General features: G+C 41.3%; 1 protein-coding gene across 8 annotated transcripts in view; it reads left to right on the top strand.

Moving 5' to 3' along the window:
- The window catches only part of ART3 (ADP-ribosyltransferase 3), a 116656-nt gene that overhangs the window by 79883 nt on the left and 23415 nt on the right, over positions 1-13358 (top strand). The gene's annotated exons all lie outside the window — the stretch shown is intronic.

Here is a 13358-nt window from a genome sequence, read left to right on the forward strand (position 1 = left end):
AGTTTTCCGTCTAGCTTCTTTCATACTGTCTCTTTACCCGTAATTAATTTTATGAAAATTGTACATTTACAGTATTATTAAAAGTTAAAAAAAAATAGCACTATAAGGCAGTGGTTCTTAACCAAAGGCAGTTTTGCCCTGCAGGGTCATTTGGCAATGGTCAGAAACATTTATAGTTGTCACAATTGGGGAAAAGGGGGATTGCTACTGACATCTAATGGGTAGAGGCCAGAAACACTGATAGACAATGCATAGGACAGCCCCACACAACAAAGAATTATATGGCCCAAAATGTTGGTAGTGCTGATGTTGAGAGACCCTACTATAAGGCTTACAATAAATAAATAGTGCAGCCTGGGAAACATAGGGAGACCCCCATCTCTACAAAAATAAAAATAAATTAAAAATTAGCCAGTCATGGTGGCACATGCCTGTGGTCCCAGCTACATGGGAGGCTGAAGTGGGAGGATTGCTTGAGCCCAAGACGTCAAGGCTGTAGTGAGCTGTAATCACACCACTGCATTCCAGCCTTGCAACAGAGCAAGACCCTGTCTCAAAAAAGAAGAAAAAGAAAAATAGCAGTCACCAGCCCCACCCTTCCTCAATTTCCACTCCTCAGTGGCATCCAGTTTTCATTCTTTTAGCTATTTCTTCAGGTGCTTACTGTCATGTTTCCAAGTAAATAACATGCTTCAACATGTTATTTATTGGTCTTTAAATCTTTAGACATCATATTGACTTCCTACTATAGAGAATGAGTATTTAACCCTCATCTACCGTGTATTAGTTAGGAATTTTTTTTTGTGGTAGGTACCTTTATTATTATTATTATTATTATTTTTAACTTTATTATTATTATACTTTACTATTATACTTTAAGTTTTAGGGTACATGTGCACAATGTGCAGGTTTGTTACATATGTATACCTGTGCCATGTTGGTGTGCTGCACCCATCAACTCGTCATTTAGCATTAGGTATATCTCCTGATACTATCCCTCCCCCCTTCCCCCACCCCCAACAGTCCCCAGTGTGTGATGTTCCCCTTCCTGTGTCCATGTGTTCTCATTGTTCAGTTCCCACCTATTAGTGAGAACATGCGGTGTTGGGTTTTTTGTCCTTGAGATAGTTTGCTGAAAATGATGGTTTCCAGTTTCATCCATGTCCCTACAAAGGACATGAACTCATCATTTTTTATGGCTGCATAGTATTCCATGGTGTATATGCACCACATTTTCTTAATCCAGTCTATCGTTGTTGGACATTTGGGTTGGTTCCAAGTCTTTGCTATTGTGAAAAGTGCCACAATAAACATAGTGTGCATGTGTCTTTATAGCAGCATGATTTATAGTCCTTTGGGTATATACCCTGTAATGGGACGGCTGGGTCAAATGGTATTTCTAGTTCTAGATCCCTGAGGAATCGCCACACTGACTTCCACAATGGTTGAACGAGTTTACAGTCCCACCAACAGTGTAAAAGTGTTCCTATTTCTCCACATCCTGTCCAGCACCAGTTGTTTCCTGATTTTTTAATGATGGCCATTCTAACTGGTGTGAGATGGTATCTCATTGTGGTTTTGATTTGCATTTCTCTGATGGCCAGTGATGATGAGCATTTTTTCATGTGTTTTTTGGCTGCATAAATGTCTTCTTTTGACAAGTGTCTGTTCATATCCTTCACCCACTTTTTGATGGGGTTGTTTGTTTTTTTCTTGTAAATTTGTTTGAGTTCATTGTAGATTCTGGATATTAGCCCTTTGTCAGATGAGTAGGTTGCAAAAATTTTCTCCCATTCTGTAGGTTGCCTGTTCACTCTGATGGTAGTTTCTTTTGCTGTGCAGAAGCTCTTTAGTTTAATTAGATCCCATTTGTCAATTTTGGCTTTTGTTGCCATTGCTTTTGGTGTTTTAGACATGAAGTCCTTGCCCATGCCTATGTCCTGAATGGTATTGCCTAGGTTTTCTTCTGGGGTTTTTATGGTTTTAGGTCTAACATGTAAGTCTTTAATCCATCTTGAATTAATTTTTGTATAAGGAGTAAGGAAGGGATCCAGTTTCAGCTTTCTACATATGGCTAGCCAGTTTTCCCAGCACCATTTATTAAATAGGGATTCCCTTCCCCATTTCTTGCTTTTGTCAGGTTTGTCAAAGACCAGATAGTTGTAGATATGCAGCATTATTTCTGAGGGCTCTGTTCTGTTCCATTGGTCTATATCTCTGTTTTGGTACCAGTACCATGCTGTTTTGGTTACTGTAGCCTTGTAGTATAGTTTGAAATCAGGTAGCGTGATGCCTCCAGCTTTGTTCTTTTGGCTTAGGATTGACTTGGCGATGCAGACTCTTTTTTGGTTCCATATGAACTTTAAAGTAGTTTTTCCCAATTCTGTGAAGAAAGTCATTAGTAGCTTGATGGGATGGCATTGAATCTATAAATTACCTTGGGCAGTATGGCCATTTTCACGATATTGATTCTTCCTATCCATGAGCATGGAATGTTCTTCCATTTGTTTGTATCCTCTTTTATTTCATTGTGCAGTGGTTTGTAGTTCTCCTTGAAGAGGTCCTTCACATCCCTCATAAGTTGGATTCCTAGGTATTTTATTCTCTTTGAAGCAATTGTGAATGGGAGTTCACTCATGATTTGGCTCTCTGTCTGTTATTGGTGTATAAGAATGCTTGTGATTTTTGTACATTGATTTTGTATCCTGAGACTTTGCTGAAGTTGCTTATCAGCTTAAGAAGATTTTGGGTTGAGACAATGGGGTTTTCTAGATATACAATCATGTCGTCTGCAAACAGGGACAATTTGACTTCCACTTTTCCTAATTGAATACCCTTTATTTCCTTCTCCTGCCTGATTGCCCTGGCCAGAACTTCCAACACTATGTTGAATAGGAGTGGTGAGAGAGGGCATCCCTGTCTTGTGCCAGTTTTCAAAGGGAATGCTTCCAGTTTTTGCCCATTCAGTATGATATTGGCTATGGGTTTGTCATAGATAGCTCTTATTATTTTGAGATGTGTCTCATCAATACCTAATTTATTGAGAATTTTTAGCATGAAGGTTGTTGAATTTTGTCCAAGGCCTTTTCTGCATCCATTGAGATAATCATGTGGTTTTGTCTTTGGTTCTGTTTATATGCTGGATTACATTTATTGATTTACATATGTTGAACCAGTCTTGCATCCCAGGGATGAAGCCCACTTGATCATGGTGGATAAGCTTTTTGATGTGCTGCTGGATTCGGTTTGCCAGTATTTTATTGAGGATTTTTGCATCAATGTTCATCAAGGATATTGGTCTAAAACTCTCTTTTTTGGTTGTGTCTCTGCCAGGCTTTGGTATCAGGATGATGCTGGCCTCATAAAATGAGTTAGGGAGGATTCCCTCTTTTTCTATTGATTGGAATAGTTTCAGAAGGAATGGTACCAGCTCCTCCTTGTACCTCTGGTAGAATTCAGCTGTGAATCCATCTGGTCCTGGACTTTTTTTGGTTGGTAAGCTATTGATTATTGCCTCAATTTCAGAGCCTATTATTGGTCTATTCAGAGATTCAACTTCTTCCTGGTTTAGTCTTGGGAGGATGTATGTGTCAAGGAATTTATCCATTTCTTCTAGATTTTCTAGTTTATTTGCGTAGAGGTGTTTATAGTATTCTCTGATGGTAGTTTGTATTTCTGTGGGATCGGTGGTGATATCCCCTTTATCATTTTTTATTGCGTCTATTTGATTCTTCTCTCTTTTCTTCTTTATTAGTCTTGCTAGCAGTCTATCAATTTTGTTGATCTTTTCAAAAAACCAGCTCCTGGATTCATTAATTTTTTGAAGGTTTTTTTTGTGTCTCTATTTCCTTCAGTTCTGCTCTGATCTTAGTTATTTCTTGCCTTCTGCTAGCTTTTGAATGTGTTTGGTCTTGCTTTTCTAGTTCTTTTAATTGTGATGTTAGGGTGTCAATTTTAGATCTTTCCTGCTTTCTCTTGTGGGCATTTAGTGCTATAAATTTCCCTCTACACACTGCTATGAATGTGTCCCAGAGATTCTGGTATGTTGTGTCTTTGTTCTCATTGGTTTCAAAGAACATCTTTATTTCTGTCTTCATTTCGTTATGTACCCAGTAGTCATTCAGGGGCAGGTTGTTCAGTTTCCATGTAGTTGAGCGGTTTTGAGTAAGTTTCTTAATCCTGAGTTCTAGTTTGATTGCACTGTGGTCTGAGAGACAGTTTGTTATAATTTCTGTTCTTTTTCATTTGCTGAGGAGTGCTTTACTTCCAACTATGTGGTCAATTTTGGAATAGGTGTGGTGTGGTGCTGAAAAGAATGTATATTCTGTTGATTTGGGGTGGAGAGTTCTGTAGATGTCTATTAGGTCCCCTTGGTGTAGAGCTGAGTTCAATTCCTGGGTATCCTTGTTAATTTTCTGTCTCGTTGATCTGTCTAATGTTGACAGTGGAGTGTTAAAGTCTCCCATTATTATTGTGTGGGAGTCTAAGTCTCTTTGTAGGTCATTCAGGACTTGCTTTATGTATCTGGGTGCTCCTGTATTGGGTGCATATATATTTAGGATAGTTAGCTCTTCTTGTTGAATTGATCCCTTTACCATTATGTAATGGCCTTCGTCTCTTTTGATCTATGTTGGTTTAAAGTCTGTTTTATCAGAGACTAGGATTGCAACCCCTGCCTTTTTCTGTTTTCCATTTGCTTGATAGATCTTCCTCCATCCCTTTATTTTGAGCCTATGTGTGTCTCTGCACATGAGATGGGTTTCCTGAATACAGCACACTGATGGGTCTCAACTCTTTATCCAATTTGCCAGCCTGTGTCTTTTAATTGGAGCATTTAGCCCATTTACATTCAAACTTAATATCGTTATGTGTGAATTTGATCCTGTCATTATGATGTCAGCTGGTTATTTTGCTCATTAGTTGATACAGTGTCTTCCTAGCCTTGAGGGTTTTTACAATTTGGCATGTTTTTGCAGTGGCTGGTACCGGTTGTTCCTTTCCATGTTTAGTGCTTCCTTCAGGAGCTCTTTTAGGGCAGGCCTGGTGGTAACAAAATCTCTCAGCATTTGCTTGTCTGTAAAGTATTTTATTTCTCCTTCACCTATGAAGCTTAGTTTGGCTGGATATGAAATTCTGGGTTGAAAATTCTTTTCTTTAAGAATGTTGAATATTGGCCCCCACTCTCTTCTGGCTTGTAGAGTTTCTGCCGTGAGATCCGCTGTTAGTCTGATGGGCTTCCCTTTGTGGGTAACCCGACCTTTCTCTCTGGCTGCCCTTAACATTTTTTCCTTCACTTCAACTTTGGTGAATCTGACAATTATGTGTCTTGGAGTTGCTCTTCTCAAGGAGTATCTTTGTAGCGTTCTCTGTATTTCCTGAATTTGAATGTTGGCCTGCCTTGCTAGATTGGGGAAGTTCTCCTGGATAATATCCTGCAGAGTGTTTTCCAACTTGGTTCCATTCTCCTCGTCACTTTCAGGTACACCAATCAGACATAGGTTTGGTCTTTTCACATAGTCCCATATTTCTTGGAGGCTTTGTTCATTTCCTTTTATTCTTTTTTCTCTAAACTTCTCTTCTCGCTTCATTTCATTCATTTCGTCTTCCATCACTGATACCCTTTCTTCCAATTGATCGCATCAGCTACTGAGGCTTCTGCATTCGTCAGGTAGTTCTCATGCCTTGGTTTTCAGCTCCATCAGGTCCTTTAAGGACTTCTCTGCATTGGTTATTCTAGTTATCCATTCGTCTAATTTTTTTTTCAAAGTTTTTAACTTCTTTGCCATTGGTTCGAACTTCCTCCTGTAGCTCGGAGTAGTTTGATCATCTGAAGCCTTCTCTCAACTTGTCAAAGTCATTCTCTGTCCAGCTTTGTTCTGTTGCTGGTGAAGAGCTGTGTTCCTTTGGAGGAGGAGAGGTGCTCTGATTTTTAGAGTTTCCAGTTTTCCTGCTCTGTTTTTACCCCATCTTTGTGGTTGTATCTACCTTTGGTCTTTGATGATGGTGACGTACAGATGGGTTTTTGGTGTGGATATCCTTCCTGTTTGTTAGTTTTCCTTCTAACAGACAGGGCCCTCAGCTGTAGGTCTGTTGGAGTTTGCTAGAGGTCCACTCCAGACCCTGTTTGCCTGGGTATCAGCAGCGGTGGCTGCAGAACAGTGGATATTGGTGAACCGCAAATGCTGCTGCCTGATCGTTCCTCTGGAAGTTTTGTCTCGGAGTACCCAGCCGTGGGAGGTGTCAGTTTGCCCCTACTGGGGGGTGCCTCCCAGTTAGGCTACTCAGGGGTCAGGGACCCACTTGAGGAGGCAGTCTGCCCATTCTCAGATCTCAAGCTGCGTGCTCGGAGAACCGCTACTCTCTTCAAAGCTGTCAGACAGGGACATTTAAGTCTGCAGAGGTTACTGCTGTCTGTTTGTTTGTCTGTGCCCTGCCCCCAGAGGTAGAGCCTACAAAGGCAGGCAGGCCTCCTTGAGCTGTGGTGGGCTCCACCCAGTTCGAGCTTCCCACGGCCACTTTGTTTACCTAATCAAGTCTCGGCAATGGCGGGTGCCCCTCCCCCAGCCTCGCTGCCACCTTGCAGTTTAATCTCAGACTGCTGGGCTAGCAGTGAGCGAGACTCCGTGGGCGTAGGACCCTCCCAGCCAGGTGCAGGATATAATATCCTGGTATGCCATTTTTTAAGCCCGTTGGGAAAGCGCAGTATTAGGGTGGGAGTGACCCAATTTTCCAGGTGCCATCTGTCACCCCTTTCTTTGACTAGGAAAGGGAATTCCTCGACCCCTTGCGCTTCCCGGGTGAGGCGATGCCTCGCCCTGCTTCAGCTTGCACACAGTGTGCTGCACCCACTGTCCTGCCCCCACTGTCTGGCACACCCCAGTGAGATGAACCCAGTACCTCAGTTGGAAATGCAGAAATCACCCATCTTCTGCGTCACTCACGCTGGGAGCTGTAGACCGGAGCTGTTCCTATTCAGCCATCTTGGTTCCTCCCCCTAGTTAAGAATTTTTTATGCATTCAGTTGTAAGTAACAGAAAACCTGACTGAGCTTTCATTTAATAAGTCTTAGAGGCAGGCTGTTCAGAGTCAGTGCAGTGGCTCATCTATGTCATCAGTCACTCATGCTCTTTCTTTCTATTCCACCATGTTTTGTTTGTTGATTCATGTTTGTACTTGTGACTGTTGCAGCTCTAGGCATCAATCCATGTCCAAGACAAAAAGAAAGGAAAGGGGATGACAGCCAAATCTACTTGTTCAATAAGGAAAGTAAAAGCTTACCCAGAAACCCTTACTAAACTACTGATTACAGGTCATCGACTTGAACAGTTTCTTCGTCACCCATAGCTACCAGAGAAGCTTGGGAAGCAGGTAATTAGCCTTTCTCCAGCCAAGGGAATATAGTGTGAGGGGGAGACAAAGGAAAAGGGAATTAGAAATGGCTGTTAGATCAGTAAACCAAAAGTTTCTGAAAGCCAACACCCTCCTTCCCAATGTACGTCCATTTCCCCCCTCCCATTCTCCCAGCACAGTAAAGACAGGTCATAGCTGAGTTAGAGTGTTTTTTCTGTGCTTAAATCCCTCTTTACCCCAGGGTTATTCTATGATTTTTTTGTTTGTTTCCTTAGTTTTCTTAATATCCAATCAATAATTCACCTCCAAATCCTTTGACAGAAATATAAATTTCTTCTTTCCCCTGGATAATTCCCTCATCATGATAAGCTCTTTAGGCCTGCTGAACATCCTGAAATCTCTCCTCATTACCATACTGAGATATTGCTTCTTCCCTATGAGAGATCTCCTATTTCTTGGATTTGCAACTCTTTCTTGGATTACTCCTTTGTTTGGTGTGGGGATGGGTGTTCTGCAGAAGTTTCTGAGAAATGGTCCACTAAGGAAAATTTTCTAAGTCTCTGCATCTCTGAGAGATCTACCTTTAAGCTTGATTAATAGTTTATGTAGATTTGACTTTCTATTTTAGAAACTATTTTTCCTTGGAATTTTGAAGATATTCCTCCAGGGACTTCTAGGTTCTGTAGCTGTTGTTGAAAGGTATGAAGCCATTCTAATTACTAAAACTTTGAATGAGACTTTTTAAAAACAAAAATCTGGAAGGTTTTAGGTTGTTTTCTTTATTCCCAACATTCTGAAATTTCATGGTGTTGTGCCTTAGTGTGTGTGAGCAAAGGGTTAGTAAACTCCTTCTCCTGTCTCCTATGAAAATGGCCTCCTGGTGATCTTCCAGCACTCTTTCTCTGCAATCTATGAAAGGTGGAATGACAGCTGTGTGACCTTACAACATTGCCTGTGGTAAACATAACCCTTGATTGGTAAAGTGCATCTGAGCTGGGAGGATTGTGAATGACCTATAAATACTTGAGGAGAAGCCATAGCTTTGGGCTTTCCTGAATGTGGTGTGACATACCCAGGTGTTCTTCTTTTTGAGTCCTGGAAGGAGAGCAGTACTCTCGTACCAATCCTGCGTAGGTTCAAAATATATTGTATTTTATATGTGGCATGAGGCTACTAAGCTAGAGAGGCTTCTACACTCACCTGTGTGATCTTGTTTCCTTGAACCTGAGCTGTAATTTGGAGGCAAAAGAACAGCCCTGGACTCCTGTGAAGACTTGCATTAAAGGAACAAGCTGCTCTGCTGCTAGACAGTATGCTCTATTCACTGCCGTATACTCTTCTGCAAAACTGAGTAAACTGGTGAGGGGTTGGCCTTTTTGGGTCTTGAAGGTGTGATTGCCTAAGTGAACCAAAAACCATCGCTGCTAGGTCAAGTAGAGTAATGCGTGCAGTAGGCCTCAAAGTGGGATAGACTTTTAAATCTTGACTAAATGTAGCCAAGGTACTGTGAGATAAAAAAAGGCTGGGTGGTAGGGAAGTGCTAATGAGACATTGATGTCTGGGTAGGGACAGATCCACTTATGATTGGATGGCAGAAGCTGTGTGGCTATTGAGGTGCCTAGGGTGAAAATTTTAAGGAAGTCCTCACTCTTAGGGCTGTACCTGCACTTGTATATTCCTGAGAGTGCCTCCTTAAATTTTCTCTAGGCACCTTACTTGCCTCACCCTAGTCCTGCATCTGAGTTGCACCTGAGGAGGATGATTCTTGAAGGAGCAGATGAAAGCTGAAATGAGTAAATTTGTGTTGAAAGGAAAAGTGCTTATCAAAAAGATAGGGGAAAAAAGACAAAAGACGAGATGAGAAATGCTGGCTAGGGTTTGGAGAAAAGGGAACCCTAGAACACTGTTGGTAGGAAGGTAGATTGGTGCAGCCATTATGGAAAACAGTATGGAGGTTTCTATCTTTAAATAGAAATTTAAAATAGAACTACTGGTCAGGAACAGTGGCTCACGCCTGTAATCCCAGCGCTTTGGGAGGCCGAGGCGGGCAGATCACCTGAGGTCAGGAGTTCGAGATCAGATTGGCCAACATGGTGAAACACCATCTCTACTAAAAATACAAAAATTAGCCAGGCATGGTGCCACGTGCCTGTAATCACAGCTACTCAGGAGGCTGAGACAGGAGAATTGCTTGAACCCAGGAAGAGGAGGTTGCAGTGAGCTGAGACCGCACAACTGCATCCAGCCTGGGCAACAAGAGCCCCCCCCCCACCTCCTCCTCCCAGAAAAATAGAACTACCATATGACCCAGTAATCCCTCTCTTGGGTATACACCCCAAAGAGTTGAAATCACCGCCTGATAAAGATATCTGCACTCCCATGTTCACTGCAGCATTCTTCACGGTAACCAAGATATAGAAACAACCTAAATGTCCACCAACAGACAAAGGGATAAGGAGAATGTGGTATATATACAATAGGATATTATTCAGCCTTTAAAAAAGAGAGAGATTCTGCCATTTGCTACAACATGGATGGACCTGGAGGACATTAGGCTAAGTGAAATAAGCCAGACACAGAAAGCTATTGCATCATCTCAGTTATATGTGCAATATATATGAGATCAAAAACGAGAGAGAATGAAACAGTAGTTACCACAGGTGTGGGGAGAGGAACTGAAGAGATGTAGATCAAAGGATACCAAATAGCAGACAGGTAGGATGAACAGATTTAGAGATCTAATGTGTAACATGAGGACTAAAGTCAATAAAATTGTATTTTACTTAAATAAGTGGATTTTTGCTCTCTTGTTACATATACAAAAATATGTGAGATGATAGCTATGTTAATTTGCTTCACTATAGTAACCATTTTACTATCCAAATGTATTTCATGATATCATGTAAACCTTAAATATACACAATAAAATTCATTTTTCAAAAAAGGAAAAGTGCTCATTCTCACCAACCATACATTGGACCTGACCCAAAACCAAGCCAGCTGGGGCCAGTTTAGACGAGCTCATGGGAACTGATTGTGGGTATGCATGTCTTCTTTCCTGCTCCCTCTACATGACAGTAGCCTGAAATTGGCCATAGTTTAGAGTTATATCATGGAAATCAGAAAACACTACAAACCAGGGTCTCCCTCCCTCCGTACACCAATCTTGTGAAACTCTACCAGCATAGCACAGCCAAAACCCCGGCTGCAGCTGGGCTGACAGAAATGATACCGCTTTTGGTGCTTTTGATGCCTTTGGCCAGATGCCGTTTGTGGAACTGTTAGTTATATCAAAGCCCTGGCTGCAGTGGTTACAGCCTAAATTTAGCACAGGGGTCTGGTTGATGGGCTGAGGTGGGCAATGGAGCCCACAGACTCCGTGTTTGTGAGTGGGATTATGAAAGAACCAAAGAGGTTCTACTGGACTGATTCTGAAAGCGCCAGAGTTCAGACCCGCATGGAGAAGTGCAGGTCATTGTGGAGGCGCACATGTACCACGTGTTTAGGGAACTATGACAGTCAGCCATTGTACTTGAGTGTGTTGATTTAACCCTGGGCTGGAGTCCTCTGCTGCCATCTAGAGATGAGAAGTCAGGATCAAAAACTCCCTGGAGTAACCTTTAAAGACAGGCAGTTTGAAACAGTGTGAAGAACAATGGCCAAGTGTTTTAAGAGCCCTAGCTAAGGAGGATATAGTCAGAATCTTGTTCCATTGTGACTGGATATAACTGAGCCTTTGGATTAAAAAAAGACAATATTTCTAAAAGGGGTAAAAAAAAATTTTACTGCATTAAGTTTAGTGTGCTAAACACAGTCCGACAATGTTTTAAACTTGCCTGTGATTTCCAAGATAAAAATATATTGTGAGTTTTTCAAAAACTAGTTAGCTGAAAACTTTGTTCGTTAGGAAGTAGAGAGAATATCAACATCTCTTTAGATAATATAGTTCCTAGTGGTCACAGGCATTAATCTTGGTATTAATCCAAGCTGATGTGAGTGAACTCTGAGAAAAGGAGTAACAGAAACCCCTTTCCTTCCTCAATAGAAGATTAGCCCAGGTTAACTATCTTTTATGCTATTTTTCTAGAAAATGCGATAAAGTTGAAATGTTAGCTGTATAATCAAGCTACATCCATTATCATTAAAATTTACTCCATTGGGGCTGGGTGCAGTGGTGTGTGCCTGTAGACCCAACTACTGGGGAGGCTGAGGCAAGAGGATCCCTTGGATTCCTCGGGAATTCAAGTGCAGCCTGGGCAACGTAGTGAGACACCCATCTCTTAAAAAAATTACTCCATTGGAAAATTATACCTCAGTTGGGAGGACGGTGAATGAATTATAAATACCTGGTGGGAAGCCATGGCTTTGGGGCTCCCTGCACCCTACAGTGCAAATATATCAGGTTTATAGGAAGAAAATTTATACGCAGAGAAATAGTAGGGCACATATCATTCCCTGAACTCTCATTTTTTTTTACTGAACAGAGTAGGCAGAGATTATCTGGCATTTTGGTCAATGTTCCCATAGAGAGAGGCGAGCCTGTATAATGCTGTACATAATTTATAGAGTAAGAGGGCCAGGGAATATGGTTGCCTGGCTGGAAAGTAGCCTTGATAGAAAGGAGGAGCCTCTAGACTCCAGTGGCTAGTAGTATTATTTTGTAGAATTTACTGAGACCTGTTGAGCCCGCTCTCTGCTAAGCCATTAAAAGGGGGAAAGAAGGTGAACCTACAGGACTATCCAGATTTATTTGTTATAAATCTACCCCCAGCCCTTGTGTGCTCATTAAAGATTAAGTATCTCTATTGGTTCTGATTGGCACCTTTTTTTTAGCATTTCCTGGGAGTAGCAAAGTTTCTGTACTGTTGTCTGGGATGGTCTAGGATTGAGACATCAATAAGATCCATGTCGCTAGGCCTAATAGGAAGTGACGTATCCAACATCATAATAAATTCGTACTTCTAAACAGTGGCTGAAGTGTCCCTGAATGCTATAGCAAATTCACCAGGCTGCCAAGGAATATTTTTAAATTTCACAACAGACACTGCCATACTTGATATTTGTCAGGCACTGGGTGAACTACTAGCTGAGGTGGAACTCAGTTTCAAAGTTACATGTTATATCATGGTACATTCTGTTTGATGACATCATAAATTTGCAAAGCTGGATCTTTTTAGCAATTGTCGTAATGAAACCAAGTATATGTGAAAATCAATGTGGCATTTATCAATACCCCCAATCAATAAATATTTATATCTTAACACCTTAGTAAACATTTGAAAAAATAGCACATACTTTTTAAAAGTACTATTATTTTATTCTTAACAATAATTACTTGCTCATGGGATGCGTTTGCTTTTTGGACATTCACAGCTTCTCAGACCCTGGAATCAGATTATCTCATTTCCTGTTCCACACTGATTTTCACATATACTTGCTTTTGTGACAACAATTGCTAAAAAGACCTAGCTTTGCAAATGATATGGTTTGGACCTGTGATATGATTTGGACTCAAATCTCATGTTCAATTGTAATCTCCAGTGTTGGAGGTGGGGCCTGGAAGGAGGTGATTGGATCATGGGGGCAGTTTCTAATTATTTAGCACCATCCCCCTTGTGCTGTTCTCATGATAGAGTTCTTACAATATCTGGTTGTTTAAAAGTGTGTAGCATCTTCCCCCTCTCCCTCTTCCTCTTGCTCTGGCCATGTAAGACGAGCCTGCTTCCCCTTCACCTTCTGCCATGAGTGTAAGTTTCCTGAGGCCTCCCCTGCCATGCTTCCTGTACAGCCTGCTGAATCACGAGCCAATCAAAACTCTTTTCTTTATAAATTACCCAGTCTCAGATATTTCTTTATAGCAGTGGGAGAACAGACATATGTCATCAAACAGTTTGTAACATGATATAACGTGTAACTTTAAAACTGAGTTCTACCTCAAGCTAGTAGTTCACACGGTGTCTGACAGATATCAAGGCTGGCTGTGTTTTTCTTGAAATTTAAAAATATTC

Source organism: Nomascus leucogenys, chromosome 9, assembly GCF_006542625.1.
Source record: "Nomascus leucogenys isolate Asia chromosome 9, Asia_NLE_v1, whole genome shotgun sequence".
NCBI classification, from domain to species: domain Eukaryota; kingdom Metazoa; phylum Chordata; class Mammalia; order Primates; family Hylobatidae; genus Nomascus; species Nomascus leucogenys.